Here is a 24,119-nt window from a genome sequence, read left to right as displayed (position 1 = left end):
CTTACATTGGTGTTACATTTTCTCCAGAAATTTATATACTTGAGTGTTATCTACAGTCTCCTGATTTGCAGCCTAGCTGTTAGTGTCACAGCCTTTCTACTGCATGTGCTGAAATCTCAACTATTTCAAACACAGGGTTAGAAATTACTTGTACTGGGGAATAGAGCTTAAAGAAATAAGCAACATATTAAGGTATTCAATGTAATATGCTTTTGGTGCAGCAAATACTGGTGAAAGAGGCAGATCGTGAAAACAACTTTATTTGTATAGTCGCATGGTCTGATTTACCTGATACGGAATCTCTTCTTAGCACAGCTATTTTGCTGAACTTGTGAATTCTAGGGATGTGGGATCAAAAGAATAAGAAATCACTTACCACCTAGAATTTTCAGAGTATCACTGAAAAAAAATACAAAGCTTTCATTTTATTTTTGATTTTCATATTTTTCTTAAAAGTGTAGCACATTTTAGCACGAAGAGTCACAGGAGAACTCAGATGTGAACATGTGAATTAGAACTAAAAAAAATTGGAAATAAAAAGCGCTACCGTTGTGATATAAAAATATGAATCACAAATAGCACAGTTGGAAAACTCTAGCTGAGTGTGAGTTCTGCAGGATCCTTTCCCGTCGGCTGAGATGGGTTCTAGTGTGTGAATGATTACATCCCAATTGTGTGGTGCCACTAGATAAATCAACTGCTTCAGTCAGTACATGACCCCAACCATAATGAATAGCCCCAAGTCTATAAAATTGGGCTGTCTCACAATTTTGCGGTAACCAAACATATATTTCAGGGATGTTCCAGTTAACAGGTTCATATACAACTCTCATTCCACCTTCAACTTTTAATCAAGAAATGGTGTCTGGGATTAACGTTCTGGGGCACACAGATTTGTTATTAACCTAGCAATCCTGTTATGAACCTAACACTGGAGTGGAGGTCATTGCTGTGCACTCCAGTGTCTCTAAGACACACTGTATGTGGAACAAACAAAACAGTGTGTCTGAGAGAAGGCAGTTGCTGGGATCAGAGTCTAAAGCTAGCATTGGAGTGAGCTCAACTTGGATCTTATCTCTTCAAAAGCATCATTTGCTCGGAGCAGAGAGTGTCTTGGTACTCAGAGGGATGCTGTTTGCAACTTGCCAGTCAACAGAAGCAAAAGGAGAAGCAGGATTTCATATTGTATCAATCACACAGATAGATAAACCTCTCTAGCTTCTAGTTATTTTAAGTAGGCTGTAGTTTATCTAAGAGTTTGCATGGCACATAGCTAGAGGGGCTGGCTCAGTGATCCAGTGGCAAAGGCAATGAGGAGATCAGAGCTTTCTGCTCCCTTGACCAGGAGAAGCAGAGGACGTTATGGAAAGAGCATGTACAGCTGCTTTGGGAGAGGGAACATCTTGTAGCCACACCCTTTTGCTGATGCTGTGTATGGTGTGAACACCCAGTGCAGGAAGCACCAGATGAATTCCTTCAGCAATGCCCGTTTGGGGCTGAAGAGGCTTTACTCCAGTTAGGATCATATATATTGTTACAGGTTTAGCACTGAAGTCTACAAAGTAGGGGAGGAGAACATATATACCCATAGGCATCCCTACCTATTACTTACCTCCTCTTAATTAGCTCAGCAAAATCTGACTGGCATACACATACCATCTGACTCCTCCTCGTGGTAAATTATTACAACCCCACTGAAGTTCTCCAGCGGCAGGCAGGTAGTAGGTTGCTCAACATTTAAGAGTAGTGAGTAAAGAAATGAAAAATACTAATAGGAGAGATCCCCTAGGCTAGAAGGAAATATAAATTCCCTCCCCCCCACCCCAGGTATTACTGGACATAAAGGCATTCAGGTCTTCCAAGTGAAAAATAATCTCAAGCAATTCATAGATTGGGGGTTGGGGAAGATGCATGGTGTCTGTCACGGCAGAGATACATTTGTGTTATAGGAATATAATGGGGGTTCTTTATTCAGGCCACTGGACTTGAACAGCCTTTGGAGTTATCCCAAACTCTCTAGCTCTCAGAAGAACTAAACACAGCCTGTCCAGTGACGCCACATCTCCCCAAGTCTTGGTCTAAACTGAATCATCATAGAACATGTTTGCTCCACTACTGGGGTATCCATAGAATCTACAGCCCTTTAAGGGTGATGTTGGCATTTTCATTAATTTGTTGTCAACCATCTCAGTGCTAAAGGCTTATGCCAGATGCAGTACCTCATAGTGACAGAAATAACAGATTCTCTGTCACTCTGAGGAAACTAACTCAATTATGTGTATATGTAATTCTCTGAGATTACAGATGGAAATCAGGTGATCCACAAACCAGAATTTGTGTTTCAACACAATATATTTTTGATAGTTTCCTTTCCCAATGTTAGTTAAATGTTGAGAATCATCTTAAATTCTTAGCTTGTTCAGGGCCAGTTTGAGGATCTTTCAACCTTCATCATTAGTAGTGACTGTAACAACTCCTAAAACTTGGTTAAACACAAGATCACCTTTAAAATTATTATGACGACTGCAGAAGAAGAGCAAGTGTGACAATAGTGCATTTGAGTCAGATATGCATTTTTCTGCACAGAGGTGCTTTTATAGTAGGCAATGTTATTTAAAATGCTTCTTTGTGTATATATGGGGTGGCATTGTGTGTATCTTTTCATTATGGATTTGATGTATTTTGTATGTGCATGAAGTGGCCTAATTATATCATGAAGTACAGTACAATATTTGGGTGATATAATCTGTATGGCTTCCTGTTATTTATTTCGGAGTATGTGGAGCAGTATTTATTTTCACTGATCACCCCGTGGATATATTATCTCCCATCAATTTCTAGTGTGGATCACACATTTCTGAGGGCAGAATTTCGTAAACAAAAGACGGGAGGATTATAATCTGTAGCCGTTCACTGAGAGGTAACATGAGTTAGTGGACAAGGAACTAGAGGGCTCGTCTACACTAGAATTGCTATCGCTGCGCCGCTGTAGTGCTGCTAGTGCAGATGCTCTATGCTGACTGAAGACAGCTCTCCCGTTGGCCTAATTACTCCACCTCCCCGAGCGGCGGTAGCTGTGTTGGCAAGCGAGTGTCTCCCGCCGACATAGCACTGTCCACACCGGCGCTTAGGTTGGTGTAATTTACATTGCTCGGGGGGGAGGGGTGGCTTTTCCACCCCCCTGAGCAAATTAAGTTATACCAAAGTAAGCGCTAGTATGTTCAAGCCCTGAGGACTCAGTAGGCCTGGGCTCTGACACTGACCTACTGTGTTACCTTGACAGGTCACTTCACAGCTCTGTGTCTCTGTTTCCCCTCCTGCTGGTTTTCTCTCTTGTCATCTTAAGCCCCTGGTCCGGCAGTTTGTTGCAAGAGGCACTTAGAGAGTAATCTCTTTGGGACAGGAGCTGTCTCCCGCTATGTGTATGTACAGCTCCTAGTATGATGTGGCCCTGATCTTAGGGCTTCGAGGCACCACTCCAATACAAATAATAATTATTATTATTGCTCTAAAACTTTTTGTTATGGTGTAGGGGCAAGGGTGCGGAAGATTGGCGAGGAGCTTAGTGGTGGACTGCGTATGTGGCTGGATGTAAGCGGAGGATGCAGGCTGTTTCAATGAACTTTGTCCGACAGACCCTGCCAAAAGACATTGTAGCATAGCTCAGCATATTTTTGCCTGTAAACAAGTTAGTTTATGTAATAAACATAAATCATACATATAAGAATGTAACCAGCTGTTGACCCCATGTAACCCCAAGATAAGCGCGGAGATTATAGTGCCGCAGAGGACTCCCCCCCGGCGGAGTCCTGCCTGGTCAGCTGTCCCGAACGGCCAGAGTCCCCTGCAGCCTCTCCGCGCATCCTAGGGGCTCCCCGCACAGATTGGAGCACAAGTTCTTCCTTCCTTCCTTCAATAAAGCGTAGTTTACTATTCTTAGGCCTGAGTGTCCTCCTTTCGCTGGTATCTCCCCCCCCAGCCCTCGTGGGCATATATGGGACCTCTGTCTTGTATACCTCAACATAGGCCTTAAGACTCCCTAACTTTTCTGTAGTAAAGAAATGTCTCTTTTATGTAGCCCAAATTTGTGAAAGAAACAACACACACACATACATACAAATGTGTGGACCTTCATTTGGCTGAACAGATGAGTCATTTTGAAATGCCACACAGATTATCTTCCAGCGTAATTAATATACTGGGGGAGCTGTATTTTTATTAGTATTATTTTGGAGAAAAAAATCAATTTTCTGTCCTTGAAAAAGTAGTGAACCTATTTCCTTTGGGGAAAAACAAATCTATGAATATCCTCATTCAAGCCAGGAGCAGTGAAGTTGGCGTTATTTATGCCGCCTCATGTCTCTAGGTCCAGAAGTTACACATACTCTTCAAAGCTGCCCTGTCCAGATAAGAGGCACTGTAAGTGAGCTTTTTTACATTTGTGACCTAGCAGGATGTTTGTTATTCCCATCAGCCCTGTGAGTCCATTTCTGTTCACCAAAATGCTGTTTTCTTTCGAGATTTTAAAGAGCCAGAGGGAGGATTCCTGTTCATTTACCACCAGTAGTTGGTGCAAATCAAGCTGTGATTGGCAAGTCTTGTTTTTTAAGTGATTTTTTTTCCTTTGATGAAATACTTTGCCTGAATAATACTGTAATCTTGCAAAACTGGAACGTCTGACAGGCTCATGATGCATCAAGTACGAATACTACCAGCTATCATTATTTAAAACAAGGAGTTAATCAGTGTTTCATAGTGTCTCAGGCCCCAGTCCTCCAACTAAACCCACACCCACAAACCCTGGTGTCCAGACAGACCACTGTTGCAGTTTGGCCTGCGAAGACATTATTGCCCCTCCAGACCAACGCAGAGTATAATACTATAGCTTAGATTGCAAAACACACTGTTATACAAGAATGTACAGAACATTAACCCGCTATTGCCTTGTGCTCAGAGGTCTCTAAAGTCAATGGGGCTGTTCATGGGTGCAGAGGTCAGCCAACATGAACCCAGCTGCAGGATTGGGACCTTAAAGGCCAGTGGTTTAAGGCCCCAGTAGGCACTAGTATTGCAAGCAGGGCTCCCTTTTACCTACAGGGATCCTGTAACAGGGTGCTTGCCAGGAGGTCCCGAGCCAGCCCTCTGTTAGCCCAGCTCCAATTAAGAAGCATTGATTGGAGCTGGCTGAGTATGCCACACCTAATTGGATAGAAGAGAAGCACCTGCAGGCCTCATTAGCCAGGGGGCTATATAGGGCTGACAGGAAGGAAGTAAATGGAGGGGTAGCAGCAACAACAAATAACAACAGCAAGAGAGGAGCTAAGGGTTGTGCAGCCCTGCTGGCCAGAGAAGCTAGCTGTTGTCCAGGTTGCTACTTGGCAGCGGTCTGTAAATAGAAGGTGGTGGGAGCTGACACTGTAACTAAAAGGCATTGGTGATTGCACTCAGAAGAGGTCTCTGGCTGATTTGTTGCGAGGACATGTGAACTCCTTACTACAGAGCCTCACTGAGTTCAATGGAGATTTGCATGCTAGAGAGCATGCTGCTGAGAGAGAGAGAGAGAGAGAAATAAAAGTGGAGCCGATTGCACCACTTGGCCAGCAGATGTCTTATACATCAGGGGATCTTTCAATTTCAGGGAAGCTTAACTTGTTTTGGGATCACAGAGCCTCTATACCAGTCCCCCCCACTCAGACCCCCTCCCCACATGCTGCCCCCCCAAAGAGCTTCCTCGTTTATCCAGCATAAAAAAAAGTGCGTGAATGTACCCTTCCCTGTGCTGTACCCATAGACGACAGTTATTTTATGTGCAAACTAGAACTGAACTCTCTTATAATCCGGGCAGTGAAGTCTGCTCAGGTTACACAGACAGTAAACTGGCTTCAGGTCTGATTAGTGACAGACTTTGTGTCTGGCAGTGAAGTTTGGCGTGCAGGGGGTTTTCTTTTGGTGCATGAGGGACTTTCACCTCATCAGGAGAAGTGTGGCAAGTGAGCCAGGGCCTGCTCAATTTAAAATCAATAGCGTTTCACCATGGACTGCAAAAGCAGCGGCCCGATGTCTCTGTTTTCACTCCTGTTGACACAAACTCCTGATGCTTTCAAGCTGAGAGTTGGCTGTCTGCCTACATGAATGTGCTGAAAACACACAATAACAGACACTGGTGTGGATCGTAGCATTGTGAAGAATGGGAGGCTGATCTCTGAGCCATTGTGCTGTTTTCTGGTATATCGCCTGAGTGCTGTAAAAATTGAAACAAATCCTCTTTATGCTCATGTTCTTATAATAGGAGGTGACGGTTTTACTACCTATAACAGTCAGCATTTAGAGAGGGGCAGGAAGGGGCAGCTCCATTTCCAGCCCAGGTAACTGGTGATGTCCAGGAAGAAGGTTGTAAAACCGGTCGACAACCTTCCGTAGTGGGGAGGATCCATGCAACAGAGGATTTTCCAGCCCCTACCTCTGAGCATGCATGGTGGATGGAGCTCTCACAGAATCGGATTCTACACCATACAGAGGGGCCCCTCCACATTTTGACTCAAAGGCCTTTCTGCCTAAGAACCACGCCAATACGAGGGAACCTTGTGTGGCTGTCATGGCGGGGGGCAGGATTTGACCCATCCCGAACACCTTAATATTACAAGGGAAGTTATTGTTTCCTGTATACTTTGTGAAGCAGTACACAGAGTATGGATACAGCCTCCTCTCCTTGTGTTTGTTCATGCCACACACAGCATCTCTCGCTGACTGAAAACAAGGGTGCAAATATGTGCTACAGATTTTTATCTTGTGGACATCTGTCTACTGAAAATACCAAATTTATTACACACCAGTTACTAAGTAGATGGCAACTGGCATGTCCACTTATTGGTCTCCTCTAACCTGGGCTGGGTTTGAACTGATGACCTAGAGAGAAAGGTGTGTAGCCTACCCATTGTCGAGTCCTTCAGTCATCTGTTCCCCAAAGACATAGTTTAACCACAAACCTTGATACCTTTGTTCCATCCATAATTAGTAGTATGTTAAAAGGACAGGTTAAGTACGCTTAATCCTGCCTGAGCATAGGGGGATGGATTAGATGATCAGTTGCGGTTCCTTTGGTGCTACATTTTTCTGATTCTGTGGTTGTCTCTGCTCCATGACATCCAAGTTAAGATAAATTGGCAGAAGAACTGACCCCATTGTGTGACATTGTTTGATCACTTATTTCCACAGTGACTGACTATTGGAATTGGGCATTTTTGTCATTTAAAGTGGTAAGGGGAACAAACAGGGTATAAAATTTTGCTTGATGACTTTGAATTATGGAGGGGTAAGCTTTTATAAATGGAACTAGAAACAAATTATTTCACAAAGGCTAATGAAAACAATAATGCCCCTGAGGAGTCCCCCACAATAAGTCAGTGAAGGCTGAGCCTTGAACTATTCGGCCTTGTTTGCCCTTTCATGGGGACTAATTGGAGAACTGCTGCTGGGTTGTTAGCTTCACCAGGGATTCCTATAATGCCAAAAGTTACTGTAACTAACCCCATCTGAGGCCTGAGACTCGGAAATCTGGTAGCCCTGATTATCATGCTATCAACCTCTGGGGCAAGCACTGATGACACTCCAGTTATCAGAGCCTCTGGGCCATCTAATGCTTGGTGGCTTTACCCAAGAATAACACTCACATGTAAGGATCAAATAATTACAGGGACAGTTATTCTTGGTCTGGAATACCTGTTTAACGTGCAGTGTATTTCATTTTAAATTCACTAAGCATTGGGTATAATTTAAACTGCTAATACAATGATATTAGTTTTGATAATTAAGGCTAAGATTTAGTCATGGGGATTTTTAGTAAAAGTCATGGATAGGTCACAGGCAATAAACAAAAATTCACGGCTCATGACCTGTCCATGACTTTTAATATATAATACCCCTGACTAAAACTTAGCAGCTCCTGGGGCCCTGGGCGCTGCTGTTCTGGGGGCCCCAGGACACCGCTGCTATGGGGGCCCAGGGGCTGACGGCTAGCCCCTGCACTGGCTGCGGGAGCTGACTGTCCCCAGCCACTCCTGCTCTGAGGCCTCGGGAACCGCTGCTCAGGTGCTCCCCAGGGCCGCCCCTAGGACTGCTGCTCGGGTGCTCCCCAGGGCCAGCTGTCACAGGACCGCTGCTCGGGTGCTTCCCCAGGGCCAACCGCCCAAGCAGTAGCTGGTGCAGCTGGCCCCAGGGCAACCCCCAGGACCGCGGCTCGGGCACTCCTTCATGCTGCCTCTGGGACCACTGCTCAGGTGCTCCCCAGGGCCAGCCGCCCCGGGACCACCTGAGCAGTGGCCAGTGCCCACTCTAGCAGCGCCCGGTGCATTTGGCCACGGGACACCTGAGCAGCTGGCCCCGGGATCACCTCCATCAGCCATTGCTACTGCAAAAGTTACAGAGGTTGCAGAAAGTCACGGAATCAGTGACTTCTGCAACCTCTGTGACAGAATCGCAGCCTTAAAAAGAATTACTGTAATTCAGAACAGGTGGCCCTTTGATCTAGGCTAGCTGAGCCCTCTGTGATATCCTGCAGACTCACCATCTCCCATGGAATGGAACACACACTCCGGTACTAAAAGTTCTTCTTAAATAGACAACTGAGATCTAAACTTAGCCCTGCTCTGTTTATGTGTTTGGTTCTTGTGCCAACATTGAGATGGTTAGTCTGTTCAGCCAACGCATTTTATGGCATGTAAATTAACAACTGTCTGAGTTTTCTATGCCCATGGTGTTATCCTCAATTTCCTCCCATTACTCGAGGCTGATTGGCCATTATATATATGTAACCCACTGTCCAGTGTATATTACATGCTACTTTTCTAGTGTCTCATCCACAGAGCTCATAAATCTGCTACAGCTATAAACTCAGATGGTGCTGACTCATGCTTTTAGTACTGGAGGTCCTGGGTTCAATCTCTGGTGACAACCCATAATGGAGGTCTCTATGGATATACTTTTGAATGAACCAGTTATGTGCCAATTACATGGACTCCCAGAGCACAGCATCATGCAGTACTTATACTAGGCTCTATGCCCCCCAGTGGCTGCCTTCTGGGATTTGCATTACTATAGTACCTTTAGGTTCATAGTCTTCTACAATTTCTATCTATATTAACAATTTGTAGCTCTTAATTGTACCATCAAAACAAATCTCTATTTTGGACCCTAAGAATGAAATCCTGGCCCCATGAAAGTCAATGACAAAGCTCCCATTGGCTTGAAATGGGCCAGGAATTCACCCTAGGTGTTTTTATATTTTGGGGTTTGAGTTTTTTTGTTTTGTTTTTTGCATGTCCCACCTTTAGAATTTTAGCACCCCAAAATGTCTTACTAGTCTAATGAGGGTTTTTTTCTAGCAGTTGCAGAATTCCTAGATTCCCTTCATTTCTAGAATAAAGTCAGTTATTTGAAGGGATTGTATTTAAAAATAACATTAAGGGGAAAACACACACACACACACGCTACCTTGAAACAGACTGGGGCCTTTGCTTCTTAGCACAGCCTACTAACTCTTCTTCAGATCAGGGGTAAAGCACTAGCAACCTGAAACAATCCTTTAATACACTACAGAGCTTAATATTCTTAGAGACATATCTGCATTTGATTAAATATAAGCAGCAAGGTGGCTGAAAATGTACTTTTACACAAACTCAAACTGTGAACCAGTTCCGGAAAAGCTGATGTTGGGGATTATCAAGGCTAAATCATAGATCTAAGCCTTGTCCCTTTTTAAAATATACCACATGATAACAGAATACATTAATACACCATTTTGTATTTAACTGGATTTCTGGGCATAGAATGGGTGTCTTTTAGGCATCTCTTGAAAAAATTCAAAAATCCCCATATGGGGAAGAATACATTTACTGCCTAACTTCTTTTGAGTTTCATTTCTGAAATGCAGTTTAATTCTTTGGGATATTTATGATCTTGTACTACAAAAGCATTAATGGTGCTCAGTGGATGAGCACCATATGTCCTACCTGCTCATAATAACTAATACATGTCTAATTTTGTATGTGTGGTATTGGGTACACATTGCAGACAATGAGCCCAGGCTTCTGATCACCTACTGCAGCAAGGCATGCACCCAGCTCTTGTGGGAGCCTCAGAGCATGAGTTCCAAAGTGCTGCGTTAGCCTTGAACTAAATTCCCCCCCTTTATTATATTTGAAAATGCATCTATTGCATGGATTTTCCTTTTCTGCATTATTTCATTTTCTTTTCCAAAACTCTATAAATAGTTTTTTAACCATCAACATTTTGCACTCATCATATGTACTAGCTACTTTGTGATACCAGATGATCTGGGCATGATTCTCCGCTGCTTTGCAATCATGTGTTTCTGTGCATAGGTGTACTATGCTACCAATACAGAATGGCAGTGTATTACATCCACTTTGCAGAGATCTACATGATTTCATGGGGTGCAAAACAGTGGGGAATCCATACCCGTTTGGTCCCGATATGCGGGACCAGCATTGGGTTCTGTGAGGCACTGTACAAAGTATGCCCTATGACACCTCAGGCACACTCTATTAATATTTATAGTTTATGCAGTGGAGTGGAAATATCTAGCAGTTGTTGGGCTGGGCTGGGAGGTCTAACTGGTACATGACCAGGTCTCATTAGGGAAATGCTAAAAGGTTTTGCATCTGGGAATAGGTGGGTCAAGAAGCTGGTCTGTTATGCTGAAGATTCAGAAAGCCATTTTACGAAAACCCAATTTAAGCCTTATTTACACATTTATATACTGGACTCGTGTTAAAATGTAAGGAGCACTTCAGGCCAGGTGCACTGGAACAATTTTTATAGTGGGAGTGTTGAAAGGGGGCGCGTTTGGTCACAACACAGAACAAATTTGGCCCTTCTCAATCTACAGATGGGTGGTGTCATAACTATAAAGGGAAGGGTAACCACCTTTCTGTATACAGAACTATAAAATCCCTCCTGGCCAGAGGCAAAACCCTTTCACCTGTAAAGGGTTAAGAAGCTAAGATAACCTCGCTGGCACCTGACCAAAATGACCAATGAGGAGACAAGATACTTTCAAAGCTGGAAGGGGTCGGGGGGAGGGGGGGACAAAGGGTCTGTCTGTCTGTGGGATGCTTTTGCCAGGAACAGATCAGGAATGCTCTTCATAACTCTTTAAGTTAGTAAGTAATCTAGCTAGAAATGCATTAGATTTCCTTTAGTTTAATGGCTGGTAAAATAGCTGTGCTGAATGGAATGTATATTCCTGTTTTTGTGTCTTTTTGTAACTTAAGGTTTTGCCTAGACGGATTCTCTATGCTTTGAATCTGATTACCTGGTAAGGTATTTACCATCCTCATTTTACAGAGGTGATTCTTTTACTTTTACTTTAATTAAAAGTCTTCTTTTAAGAACCTGATTGATTTTTCATTGTTCTTAAGATCCAAGGGTTTGGGTCTGTGTTCACCTATGCAAATTGGTGAGGATTTTTATCAAGCCTTCCCCAGGAAAGGGGGTATAGGGCTTGGGAGGAAGACGTCTACAAGTGGACTCTTTCCCTGATCTGTGTTTAACATGCTTGGTGGTGGCAGCATAGGGTTCAAGGCCAAGGCAAAGTTTGTACCTTGAGGAAGTTTTTAACCTAAGCTGGTAAAAATAAGCTTAGGGGGTCTTTCATGCAGGTCCCCTCATCTGTACCCTAGAGTTCAGAGTGGGGAAGGAACCTTGACAGATGGATAGGCCAAACCTGAGCATCACTGTGACCCTATGCACCAGGTCACAGCTCCAGGATTGAATAAAAAATAATCTGTGAAAATTCAGTGGAAAAAGCCATTCTTTATTGAAAAAAGTTGGATGAAAGTAATTTGACCAGCTCTAATCATAATGCAAAGTCTGTCACAACATTCAAACTAAACTGTTGGGATAACTGGTAGCCCTGCCTGTGTTAGTGCTCCTTACACTGTCCCTCCTCCCCTTTAGAGTAGACGGTGATGGAGCAGCTTCCTTTGCTCCTTATGTATCAACTTGTAATAAGGTAATGGTGCTGCAGCCAGTAAAGAGTTAACAGGTCCAAGTTGGTCATATGGTAGCTTGGAGCAGAGTATAAAAGGAATCTGGGGAGCTGAGGAGAAAGGTGTGTCTGTGTGTCCTCTCAGTTCCTGGCTGGCTGAAATAGGTAGAATCTCTTGAGATTACTGCTTAGGGTTTTTATGGGTGATTTGCTTTTGTTTTGTGGATGAAAAAACAAGCCCTGAGGAAAAGGCCTTAATTAAAAGGGCTAATTGTTAAAGTTTTGCTTCCCTTCCCTGGCTGGTGAAATCTGCCCACCAGCCTAGACACCTATTAAAACAATGGATTTGCCACCAATGTCTATAAAAAAAACAAAGAAAAACTCACATTTCAGAAACAAAAACCAAAGCTTATTAAAGCCACCATCAATCAACACTACAAAACTAATCCTATGAAAAGCCACTGCCATACCGTAACAGTATAAAACAAGCAATATATTATTAAACACAGAAAACTACATTAACAGACCACTATTAAGACTGCAAAGTCAGTTGCACTCCAGAAGTCAGGAAATACCATAATTCAGGTGGCCTGTGCAGCCTTAATTTTGCTATTTTATGCATATGGATTACGATAGTCTTAAATTACATGATCACAACCTATTTTTCCCATAGGACCTCTGCTTTATTCAGTGCAAAGGATAAACTAGCTCTGAGGAGGAATCAGGGTTGTATAGTGAAATAGACTGTTGTTTGTAGGCCTCGGCCTCATTTGTTGCAGAAGTTGGAAGGTGTGAACTGCATGAGGCAGAAGTTTGAAGGAAAAGAAAGGATGGTCTCATGGTTGAGGCCCTGTGTAAATCACAATTTCACAAAAATCATGAAATTAGCCCACTACAGTGATCTTTCCAACAGCAGGGAGGCCAAAGTACATCTTGAAAAAACATGGCATTCGGCTAATTCAGCAGCTCATTGGGGAATTGGGGGGCCAGCAAGCGAGAGGGGGTATGTCACCTATGGCACTGGCTGGATGGCCCAGCCTGGCCCATAGTAGGGATTGGAGTTTAGCTCGCTTCGTGCTCAGTTTTGGCCCAGGCTGCTGCTGTGGCTTCCTGTCCGGTAGGGTTGCCAACCGTCTAATCACACAAACCCAAACATCCTTGCCCCGCCCCCTGCTCTTCCCCTTCCCCAAGGCCCTGCCCCTGCCCTGCCCCTTTGCCACCCCATTTCGCCCCCTCTCTCTCTGTCACTTGCTCTCCCCCAGCCTCACTCACTTTAACTAGGCTGGGGCAGGGGGTTCAGGTGTGGGAGTGGGTACAGGCTCTGGGCTGGGGCTGAGGGGTTCAGAGTGCTGGAGCGGGCTCCGGGCTGAGCCTGGGGTGGGGGGTTGGGGTGCAGGAGGGGATGAAGGGTGTGAGCTCTGTGAGGGAGTTTGGGTGCAGGAGGGAGCTCAGGGCTGGGGCAGGGAGATGGGGTGCCGGAAGGGGTGAGGGGTGCAGGCTCCGGCTGGGCGGCGCTTACCATGGGTGGCTCCCGGTCAGTGGCACAGCGGGGCTAAGGCAGGCTCCCTGCCTGCCTGCCTGCTCTGACACTGTGCCACTCCCAGAAGCAGCCTGGGAAGGCAGGGGGCTCTGCGCAATGCTCCTGCCTGTAGCCCCCCCTCCTTTTAACTGCGACCCTGGTGACTGGTCCATCCCTATTGGCCCAGTGCAGAGTTGGTACAATTGCTACCTACATTTTATCATGATATTATCAACCAGCGAGTAATTAGTTTTCAAATGATACCTCACGAGGCATGTTTTGTACAAAGATTATTACAATAATGTGTAGGGTGTGAATACAGGGGTGCTTTCAGTTACATGCATCTGAAATTTCCAGCTTCTCTGAATGCTCTTAGCTCAAGTCTGAGTCAGGCAGAGCCAAATAAGCTGTGAGTGATCTATCGCTCTTATCACTGCTTCTACAAGAGCAGAGTGGTCATTTAAGCTCCATGAGTCATGCTTGACTCACAGGAAATTGCCATCACCGGTTGCTGTGCTCCGAGACCATAAAGTAGGCAGCAGTGAGCGCAGACTAAGCAGACCCTAGGCTTCTTAGTCTGGGCACCAAAATTTCTAGTCACTTTTGAAAATTTAGGCATATATATAATGTAATTTGCAGTTCTATCTATATGCTTTACTTCAAAGGCATAAGATCAATTATTTGAATAGGTATTCCACTGAAATGGCTGCAAGAACCAAGCATAGGTTGGCATTACTAAAATGTTCATGAATAGCTTCTGTTTATGCATACTGTAAAAGCTCTTAATTTTTTTCTCCTTAAAGCAGAGAAAGTTCTTTAAAAAAAATTAAGCCAAAAATACATGGGGAATATCTAGAGCCTAGAATGCATAACAAAATAATTAACTCAAGAGCTGATGCTACCATTGATAAAATTTTCAAAAAAAATTGAAAGCGGTCAAAGTTCCATTTTCAAATGTGACTTGGGCACTTAGGAGCCTAAGAATCACTGAAAGTCAACAGGACCTAGGCTCCTAAGTAATTTAGGAACTTCTGAAAAATTTACCAAACATCTTCTTGGAATTGGCCTAATCTGTTGTTGGTGCAGCTACACTGGCCCATAGTGCTGAGTGCCTGCAGCTCCTATTGAAGTCAATGGGATCTGGGAGTGTTCAGAACGTCTACGCCTTAGGTAGTCAGGGCCCAGGGGCTCCCTTGGGAATAGTCAATGGCTCTGCATCTTTCCAGACTCCATAAGAGTTTGTGCCAGGCTGATTTAGGGGCATGGAGGGACAAGGCTAGGGAAGGGAGTGTGGATGTGCTGGTCCTGTACCCCAGCTATTCTCTGGCTTCTAGGCACAAGCTGGTGCATTCTTCAGAACTCTCCTAACCTGTGTCAGGAGTTGAACCAGAGCCTAGTAGCCCCAGGATAAGGGGAATGGATTGTGCTTTGCCTCTGTCTCAGTGCTACAGAGACAGGGAAAAATTGGGGCCTCTGTGACCCCTATTATGGGTCTTTGCAAGCTGGGATGTCTATACCACCTCTTCACAATGAATGAGACTTTCACCTCTTCCATACTCTTGAAAGTTGCTAACTTATAAACGTAAGCTGTGGAAATAACTAATTTTTTTGCTTTGACCACCGAAATGATGGTTTTTTAAAAAAATCATTTTGGGTTGATCCAGAATGAGATTTTTTTTTTAATTCTTTGGTGAAATGAAAAAGAAAAATAGTAAAAAATAAAGTTCATTTTGAATTCAAGATTTTACATTTTTTTAAAATGAAATTGAGAGAAATTATAAAACAAAACATCTTCCAAAATGAAAAGTTGAAACATTGTGTTTCAGGAATGCCAAAATTGATCCAGGAGAATTTGAGGAAGTTTTAAGGAAGCCAAATATTGGTTTGATTTCTGCTCACTGTCTCCCCCATGTGCACAATTCTAAGGGGAAATCCGTTCCCAATAGATATTGGTATCTTGCTGGCACTGATAGGAGATGGATAGCTAGGGCTGGATCTCTAGTCCTTGGAAGAAAGTGTGACATGTAAGTAGTTGGTGATGGCTTTAAATTTTATACATGAGCATAGGCTAATATTGTCAGCGCAGATAAATGAGCGTTGCTTTGTGTAACTTCTAAAGGGAGAAATCCACTGGGAAACAATTTGTGAACCCTGTAAAATGGCAGCAAACAGCTTTCAGTATCATTGTTAATGGAACTCCCATGTTTGCAGCCCTGTATTTTAAACAGTAGTGCCCTGCACATATTCACTTGAAGCCTAAAGAATTGTGGTCTCTGTGCCTGTCCCTGCTTTATAAAAATAAATAAATACATACTGAGGTGCTGAGAAAGTGACTTGAAAGCCATAAGTAGTATTTTGTCACAGTTTGTGATATACTTGTGGGAATGGTTTAGTTGATTTTGCTGGAGACTTTTGTCCTTTCCTGGCTGCTTTCATCTGCACTGAAAAGTTGACCAAAAAAAAGTAACTTCACACATACAAACTGCGGATCATTCAGCCTTGCTAATTATATTAAAATAGTTCTAATTATAATACCACAACATATTTTTATATTTATAAGTGGCAGGTGCTAATTTGTGTGTGTGAATTGTTGCATTTTTAGATTTAGCAAATGAGTATGGTGCTATCTTTTAATTAATCATTAATCCTGTTCCAGTCCCTGCTCTCTAAAAAACAACTGGAAAGCCAGCTTTAACTGTTGCCTGTGAATTCCCATTGCACAGGGAGGAGCATGGGTAGCAAGCTAATAGGGTCTAGAAATGAAACTGATTTAGGATTTGTGGGTAGGAAAAAACAGAGGTGTGGGCTATGGTGTGTCTGCACTTCAGATCTTCCCAGTTTCTGGAGTAGCTCCTCAAGGGCCTAGGGGTGCCAGAGTTTGAGCTGCTGTAACTTATGCTGGAAATCAGGCTGGTCCACAGACTGCTCCAGAATTCGAGGGCCAAGAGTATTTAAATCTTTCTTTTGTTTTTGATGGGATCAGCTAAGCTGGTTGTTTTTGAGCTGTTTAGCTGCTGTCATGTAATGGTGTCAGTGTAACCCTCGGTACACCATGCTTTGTAGCCATAGCATCTTTTGGTTTCAGCAGGCAAAAAAGCTTTTTTATGCTGCAAATGTTAAACAAACAGAAATCTTAGAAGCTTCAGTCTATTGCCTTCATTCTCTGTTATTATATTGCAGTCATCTTCATGATGCCTGAGTGAATAAGGGAATTTCAACTTAAGATGAAAGGAGTTTTACTCTCATTTAACTTGAGGGTGGAATTTTAATTTAAAATTTCTTTGCATTCCTTTATGGGTTTTTGTTTGTCTCTTTAGTTTATCTTAAGAGTTCTTTGATTTACTATTCTTTCCTTCACTCTATTTCCTGTAGCAGCCAGTCAATCACTGACTCTACCTAGAGAAGCATCAACAGTTTATGAAGACACCGAGCATAACCTGGAACTCATTCACAGGACTGCAAGATAGAGTAAATGGAATGTCTGGATGCCTTCAATAAGGTATGAGAACACGTACAGACATCAGGGAGTCATGTCAAATGAGCAGTGTTGGTAGAAGAAATGGAAATGGGCATCCTTTCAGAAAAGTGAACTATATCAGAAATACATCAGCACTAGAATAAATTATATATATACAAAAGAAGAATGCAAATAATAAAATCCAGTGAAGAACCAAAACAAATATCAATATATCTTCTCCCTTACTGTGCCCTCTTTAAATGGTTGTCAGATACAATATATTCATCAAAATAATAAAAGCACCTTGTGACAGGCAGGACCTTGCTGGTCAAGCTGGGGTGCCCCCTCCATCCAGTATGGGGATGGTCCACTCCACTGCTCATGGGCCTCTCCATTAAGCAGGTGATCTCTGCCAAGTGTGGCCCAGCCCCCAGACAGGGTCACCTAAATGGGTGGTTCATGGATTCTGAGCAGCAAAACAATCAAACAGTCTGTAGGATTAGCCCCCAGCCAGGGCAAAGCAGCAAGCAAGCTGCAGCCTCTGAGCAGGGCAAGGTAAGCAAACAATCAGTCTGTAGATCTCACATCCCTTGGGGCTGGGGCATAGTTTAGGCAGCTTCCTCAATAGGCAGGGGCTCAGCTTCCATGGCAGTCTCCACAGCCGGCAGGTCATCTGGCAGGTAGTCCAGACCCCCGGGATTTACCACAAGGGGCACTACAGGTACCTCTGCAGGAACCAGCACTATGCTCCCTTCCTCCCACACAACTGGCCTGGGCTGCCTCCTTTTATCTGAGTTCTCCACTTGGAGCATGTGCAGCAGGGAAGAGGGGGTGTGGCCTCCTAGGGCCCACAATGATTGGGCTGCCCTGGCGGCCCAGTGCAGGCTGGTACACCACATCACACATCTGTCTGCATGACCCTGTTGTCTATTGGTTGGAGCAGAGAAAAGAGAAGCAGTGTTCTTTCATAAATTCATAATGTTTAAGGTCAGAAGGGACCATTAGATTATCTAGCCCAGCTGTTCTCAAACTGTGGGTTGGGACCCAAAGTGGGGTTGCCAGGGCTGGCTTAGACTTCCTGGGGCTGAAGCCTGAGCCCCACAGCCCAGGGCCATAGCTGAAGCCCGAGCCCCGCTGCCTGAAGCCAAAACCCAAGGGCTTTAGCCCTGGGCAGCGGGATTCAGATTACAGGCCCCCTGCCTGAGACTGAAGCCCTTGGGCTTCTGCTTTGTCTCCCCCACCTGCAGCGGCAGGGCTCAAGCTTCATTCCCCCTCCTGGGGTCGTGTAGTAATTTTTATTGTCAGAAAGGGATCTCCCACACACACCTATCCAAAACAGTACTCAGCCCAAAAGCTCCTGGGTGGTTTCACACATGTCTTAGATGGGGCTTCTGTTCACCGTGATGTTAACTGAAGGGAGCGTTCACATCTGTCTACCTCAATAGGGTTTTAACCCAACCCACAACATGATTTCACTCAGCTCATAAAAATATTTACTTCCAAATCACTGATGGAAATGTTGAATAGCATCAGGTCTAATCCGGATCCTTGTGGAACCCCACTAGAAACTCACCCATTTGATGATGGTTCCTCATTGACAACTACTTTTTCAGATGTCAGTTAGCCAGTTCTTAATCCATCTAACTTGTGCTTTATTGAGATTGTATAGTGCTAATTTTTGAATCAGAATGTCATGTTTAACTAAGTTGAATGCCTTACAAAATCCTAAGGCTGTGTCTACACTGCATATCTTCCAGCAGCACAGTGAGGGGTGGTAGCTTTGGTGGTGGGAGAGTGTCTCCCACTGGCAAATTACTATCCACACTGGTGCTTTTTGTCATTAAAACTTTTGTCAGTCAGGGGTGTGTTTTTCCTCACACTCCTAACTGACGAAAGGTTTAATGACAAAAGTGTAGTGCAGACATAGCCTCAGTGTACTACATCTATGGAATTACCTTTATCAACCACATTTGTAATCTCATCAAAGAATGAAATCAGGTTTGTTTGAAAAGATCTATTTTCCACAAAACCGTGTTGACTGCCATTAATTATATTTCTATCCTTTAATTCTTTATCAGTTGCATCCCATATCAGCTTTTCCATTATTTTGCCGAGGATTATAGGCTAACTGGCATATAGTTACCCAGGTCATACTAATTGCCGTTTGAATATTGGCACACAACATTAGCATTAATCTTCTGGAATTTTCCTGGTATGGCAAGATTTATTAAAAATGAACATCAACGGCCAGAGATTTCCTCCGCCAACTCTTTTAGGACTCTTGGGTACAATTTGTATTGTCCTTCTGACTTAAAACTGTTTATCCTAAGAATATCTTGGGTTCTATTGGTATCTCTTTCTGATTCATCTTCTGAAATTGAGCAAATTACCTAATTTTTATGCTTCAGTTTTGCATTTGAAAATAGGTATATCTTCCTTATTTAGATTGCAATCTGGTTCTTTTTTTCTTATGTGTTTATACAGTGCTTAGCACAAGGGCCCAGATTCATGATTGGGGCTCCTCCATGTTTTTCAATACAAATAATTAGTAGTACCTACCTTCTTCACAGGATTAATTAATATTTGTAAAGCACTTTAAGGACATAAAGCAGTAGGTATTACAGAATTGCAAAATAATATTATCAAAAAGTGTAGGGCTGAGAAAATTATTGATGTTCCATTTTTCTAGGTATCTTGTGAGATTATGAGAGTCCTATTTCAGGAAACCACTTAAGCATATGCTTAACTTTGAAGTCAATGGGACTCAAGCACTGCTTAGTGCTTTCCTGAATCAGGGCCTAAAAGTGTTGGTGTGTATGATGTTCACTACAAACTTTCTCTTTGGGTGTGTCTACTCTAAAGCTGGAGCTGTCTTGAGTAGACATTCCTGTGCAAGTATGTACCTAGGGACTTGGACGGGATCACATCTGGGGCAACTAGCTCCTCCCCACCACTCACGCTGCCACAGCTACACTTCTATGTTTGGTGTGTTCGCCTAATTAGAGCTAGTGCAGGTATGTCTCCCTAAGCTGGAAACTATCCCTCCGGCTCCAGCGTGGGCATACCCTAAGACTTTGTAAGAGCCCCACCTTCATCATTGCTGGTGGAGAAAGTGATGGCATTCAGACTTGCATGGCTGTTGACGTGGTTTTTATTATAGAAGTAAAGAGAAAAGCAATGCAATAAATATTAGTGGGTCTGACGGGTGGGCCTTCTGGAATTCTACCTGGAATTCTACTGGGATTTCAGTGACCCTCTCCTGCTTGACCAGTCTGGATTTCCCCTCCCCACTTTGCTGAATTAGGGTCTCCAGCCTCTTGCAACGCGCACACACACACACACACACACACACACACAGGTAGGGCCACACCCACTGCAGACACAGACTGAAGTCAGCTCTGTGTGAGAGGACTCCCCCAGCACTCATGTGCACACCCCTTTTGAGAGAGAAACCCAAAATAATACTGTCTTGCACTGTATAGAAAAATCTGTACAGGGCAAGCTCATAAAAATTCGCCCTCTTCCTCAATGTGAAGAGAGATGTGCATGACTTCTTCCTCCCCCCACATTAGAAATTACATAAACTGGGTTTAATAATAAACAAAATAAGTTTATTAACTACAAAAAGTAGATTTTAAGTGGTTAAAGGGATAGCAAACAGAATAAAGCAGATTACCTTAGTAAATAAACAAATGCTGCAAACTGAGCTTAACACACTAGATAGGTAGCATACAAATTAGCAAATTCTCACCCTGAGTTATAAACCGGTTGACAGATTCTTAAGGCACAAGTTGCCTTGAATTTCTCAGATTTTCTTACACAGGGTAAAAATCCTTCCAGCCTGGGACTATCACTTCCCACAGTTCAGGCTTTGTTCCTCAGGTGATTTCAGGTGTGTTGTTGTAGGGAGAGTGAGGTCCCCTTATGTCATTGTCCCTCTTTTATATCTTCCCATCGCTTGCTGGAAAGCTTTTTTGCTGTTGTTAGTAAGAAATGTTGTGTTGGTATTGTTTAAATGTGTTTAATTAGCTGTTTTAATAGTATGTATAAGGTAAAGGTTATGTAAATCACTGGCTTTAATGAAATCCAATATGAAGTATATCATCTGTGACTCTTGGACTCCATCTTTGTAAGCAGACTTGTTTACTGTAAAGACCCTGGATTTCCCTGACTCAAACTGGACTGAACCAGTTTTTCCCACCAAAAAGGCTATATAAGAACTTGCTCAGCACCTGTGCAGGGCTGTCCACTCCAGCATCAGCATGTGCACGGTCGGGTCTTCCTAACGCTCCAGAGCTAGAGAGAAGAGTACCATCTATCCCACAGCGAGGCTGAGGAAGGAGAGGCCTGTCCTCACTATCCCCACCACAGCGAACTGAATCCATTTTACCATTCTGGAGGTTCCTGCTTTCCTGGTGTCCATCATCCTGGAGGGTATCCCTGCCTGCAACGAAATCCAACAGTCGTCGGGACGCCCCAGTCGTCCTCCTAGTGGACTCCACATCAGCCGGAGAGTAGAAGGTCCTGGGCTTCGCCCCTGTATGCTGTGTCCACTTCGCCTAAATCGTAGGAAAAGGTTTCTGTATTGGGGTTTTATTTATTGTTTTTCTGAATACCAAGGGAGGTTTTGTGGGTCTGAGCTTCAAGCTTCTAAAGCCAGTCACTGAATCACTGCATGGTTAAGTTTGAGTTTCTTCCCTATGTTTTTCCAGTTCTCTGTACCTTTACCCTTAATATACTTACCTTTGTTTGCACCATATTACCTAGTCTTTCCTTCATTTTTATTACATCACACAGGGAGGGAGGGACACCCTTATTGTAAGCTAAATCCACTGGTGACAGACACGGAAGGTAGCCGAGTCTGCTCTTCTGAGAAAAGGGGCTTTCCTTTTCTATCTTTCCCCCTACCATTTCTCGAGTATTTTCTCTCTGAAGCATTACCTTACTCCCCTTGGGGTAACACTGTGGCCTGGGTCAAACACTTCCCATTGTATAGGACTATCTGATCTGGGTCAAACAGTTCCCATTGTGTAGAGCTACCTCTGAGAGGTTTCTATTGCACACAGTTCCTGGGGTAATCCTTACACTTCTGTGCATTTCTTCAATAAGTCACTAACATTGTTTGGCTTCATCCAACGTAGCACATTTGAAATACAGAGACTTGGTCAATTTTCCCAGCTTCAGGTACAAAAATGATACATGCATACAAATTGGATAAACACATTCAGTAAATCATAGCCTTTCCCATGATACCTTACATGAACCCTCTTGCATAAAGTACATCTCAGTTATGTCATATCCATATCATAAGCATATTTCCATAAAGAATATGGAGTGTAACATCACATGGGGATTTTACTGGTAGCCCACACTAGTGCACAATCAGAGGAACAGAAAGTAAGTACAAATGAGTTTTCAACTGATCCTTCATGTCTATATCTCCTCCTCACAAAAAATAGTGTGCTGGCCTTGGAGAGGGGCATGAAGTATAATGTATAATTTTCCATTTTCATTCTACTCCTCAAACTGTCATGAGATATTTCATGCTATATGTAGCTCATTCTACCCTTCACATTATCGAGACAATTGGAAGGTGTTATATGCTTTTCTGTTCTTGTTCACATGCTTGTAATGCAAAGGGATTAATATTATGCCATCCTCTGCTCCCATTATGGTCTCTCTTGGAGAAACAATATAATGGGAAAATATACCAGCCATTTAAACAGTCTGTGACAATTCACTGTAGTGGGGAAAGGTGCTAAAATACAAGAAGAAGAATACAGGCATCCATTTTTGGGAAAAGGGATGATGCCAAGAATTGGAGGGAATACATATTGAATAATCCTTTCTGTAACAGCCCGGAGATTCCCCATTCTCACAGTCTTCTTCTCTCATAGTCAGAAGATAAGTGATGGGGGAGGGCAGAAACTGTATAGATCAGCAAGAGATTTTTATTTTTTTGCAACAAAACAACCCATTAGATAGATGAAGTCTTGTTGCCCATGGTAACAGGAAAACTGCATTCCAGCTGCATGACTATATATTTTAGTTTTACCTATTCCTTTCTAAATTATAAATAAAAACAGCAGCAAAAGAGAAGTAATTAGGGTTATGCATTGTTTGGTCATTAGAGGGAGATTTGATAACAGAAGAGATTTCTTAAGAGAATACTGTAAAACCTATTGGTTATATGGGTAGTAATTGCTTTCAGCATTTAATGCCTCTAACTGTACGTACAGCAACAATATCCTGGAGGGTAGCCTCTCTTTCCACTGCCAGACAGCTTGGAAGAAGGAGATGGGAGTCCTGTCTGGCTTTGCTTGCATATATGCACGCTATAAAATGTATTGTGCATGCCTTTGCCTGAGTATGAAAAAGTATGTGCACTTTCACATTATAGAGTATGGCTGGATCTGCAAAGGGGACTTGGGGGTTGTCTACACACGCAATTAGACAACAGCAAGCTGGGCAGTGACTCTTCCCTGCACTAACCTTCCATGGTCTAACTGTCCACGTACACGCTGATGTTGTGCCTTAACAGTGTGGTAGAGCACTTTGCTCTAGAGCAGCGGTGGGCAAACTATGCCCCCCAGGCTACATCCGGCCCCCAGGACCCTCCTGCCCGGCCCCTGAGCTCCTGGCCCAGGAGGCTCGCCCCCGGCCCCTCCCCTGCTGTTCCCGCTCCCCTGCAGCCTTAGCTCACTGCACTGCTGGCGCAATGCTTGGGGTGGTGGGGCTGTGACTCGTGGGGCAGCACAGCTGCAGAGCCCGGCCTGACTCGGTGCTCTGCCCTGCGTGGTGTGTGGCTGGCTGCAGCTGGGCGGCTGCCAGCTCTGGTGCAGCTGTGCCGCCAGCCACTGGTGCTCCAGGCAGCGCCGTAAGGGAGCAGGGAGTGGGGGGAGGGAGGGGGAGGTTAATAGAGGGCAGGGGAGTTTGGGGTGGTGATCAGGAGATGGGGGTGTGGATGGGGTCGGGGCGGTCAGAGGGCAGGGAACAGGGGGGTTGAACAGGGGCAGGGGTTCCGGGGGTGGTCAGCAGACATGGAGAAGAGGTGGTTGGATGGGGCAGGGGTTCTGGGGGGGCAGTCAGGAATGAGAGGAAGGGTTGGATGGGGCAGCAGGGGGCAGTCAGGGGCA

Source organism: Natator depressus, chromosome 1, assembly GCF_965152275.1.
Source record: "Natator depressus isolate rNatDep1 chromosome 1, rNatDep2.hap1, whole genome shotgun sequence".
In the NCBI taxonomy this organism is placed as follows: Eukaryota; Metazoa; Chordata; order Testudines; family Cheloniidae; genus Natator; species Natator depressus.
This window is presented reverse-complemented; position numbering follows the sequence as displayed.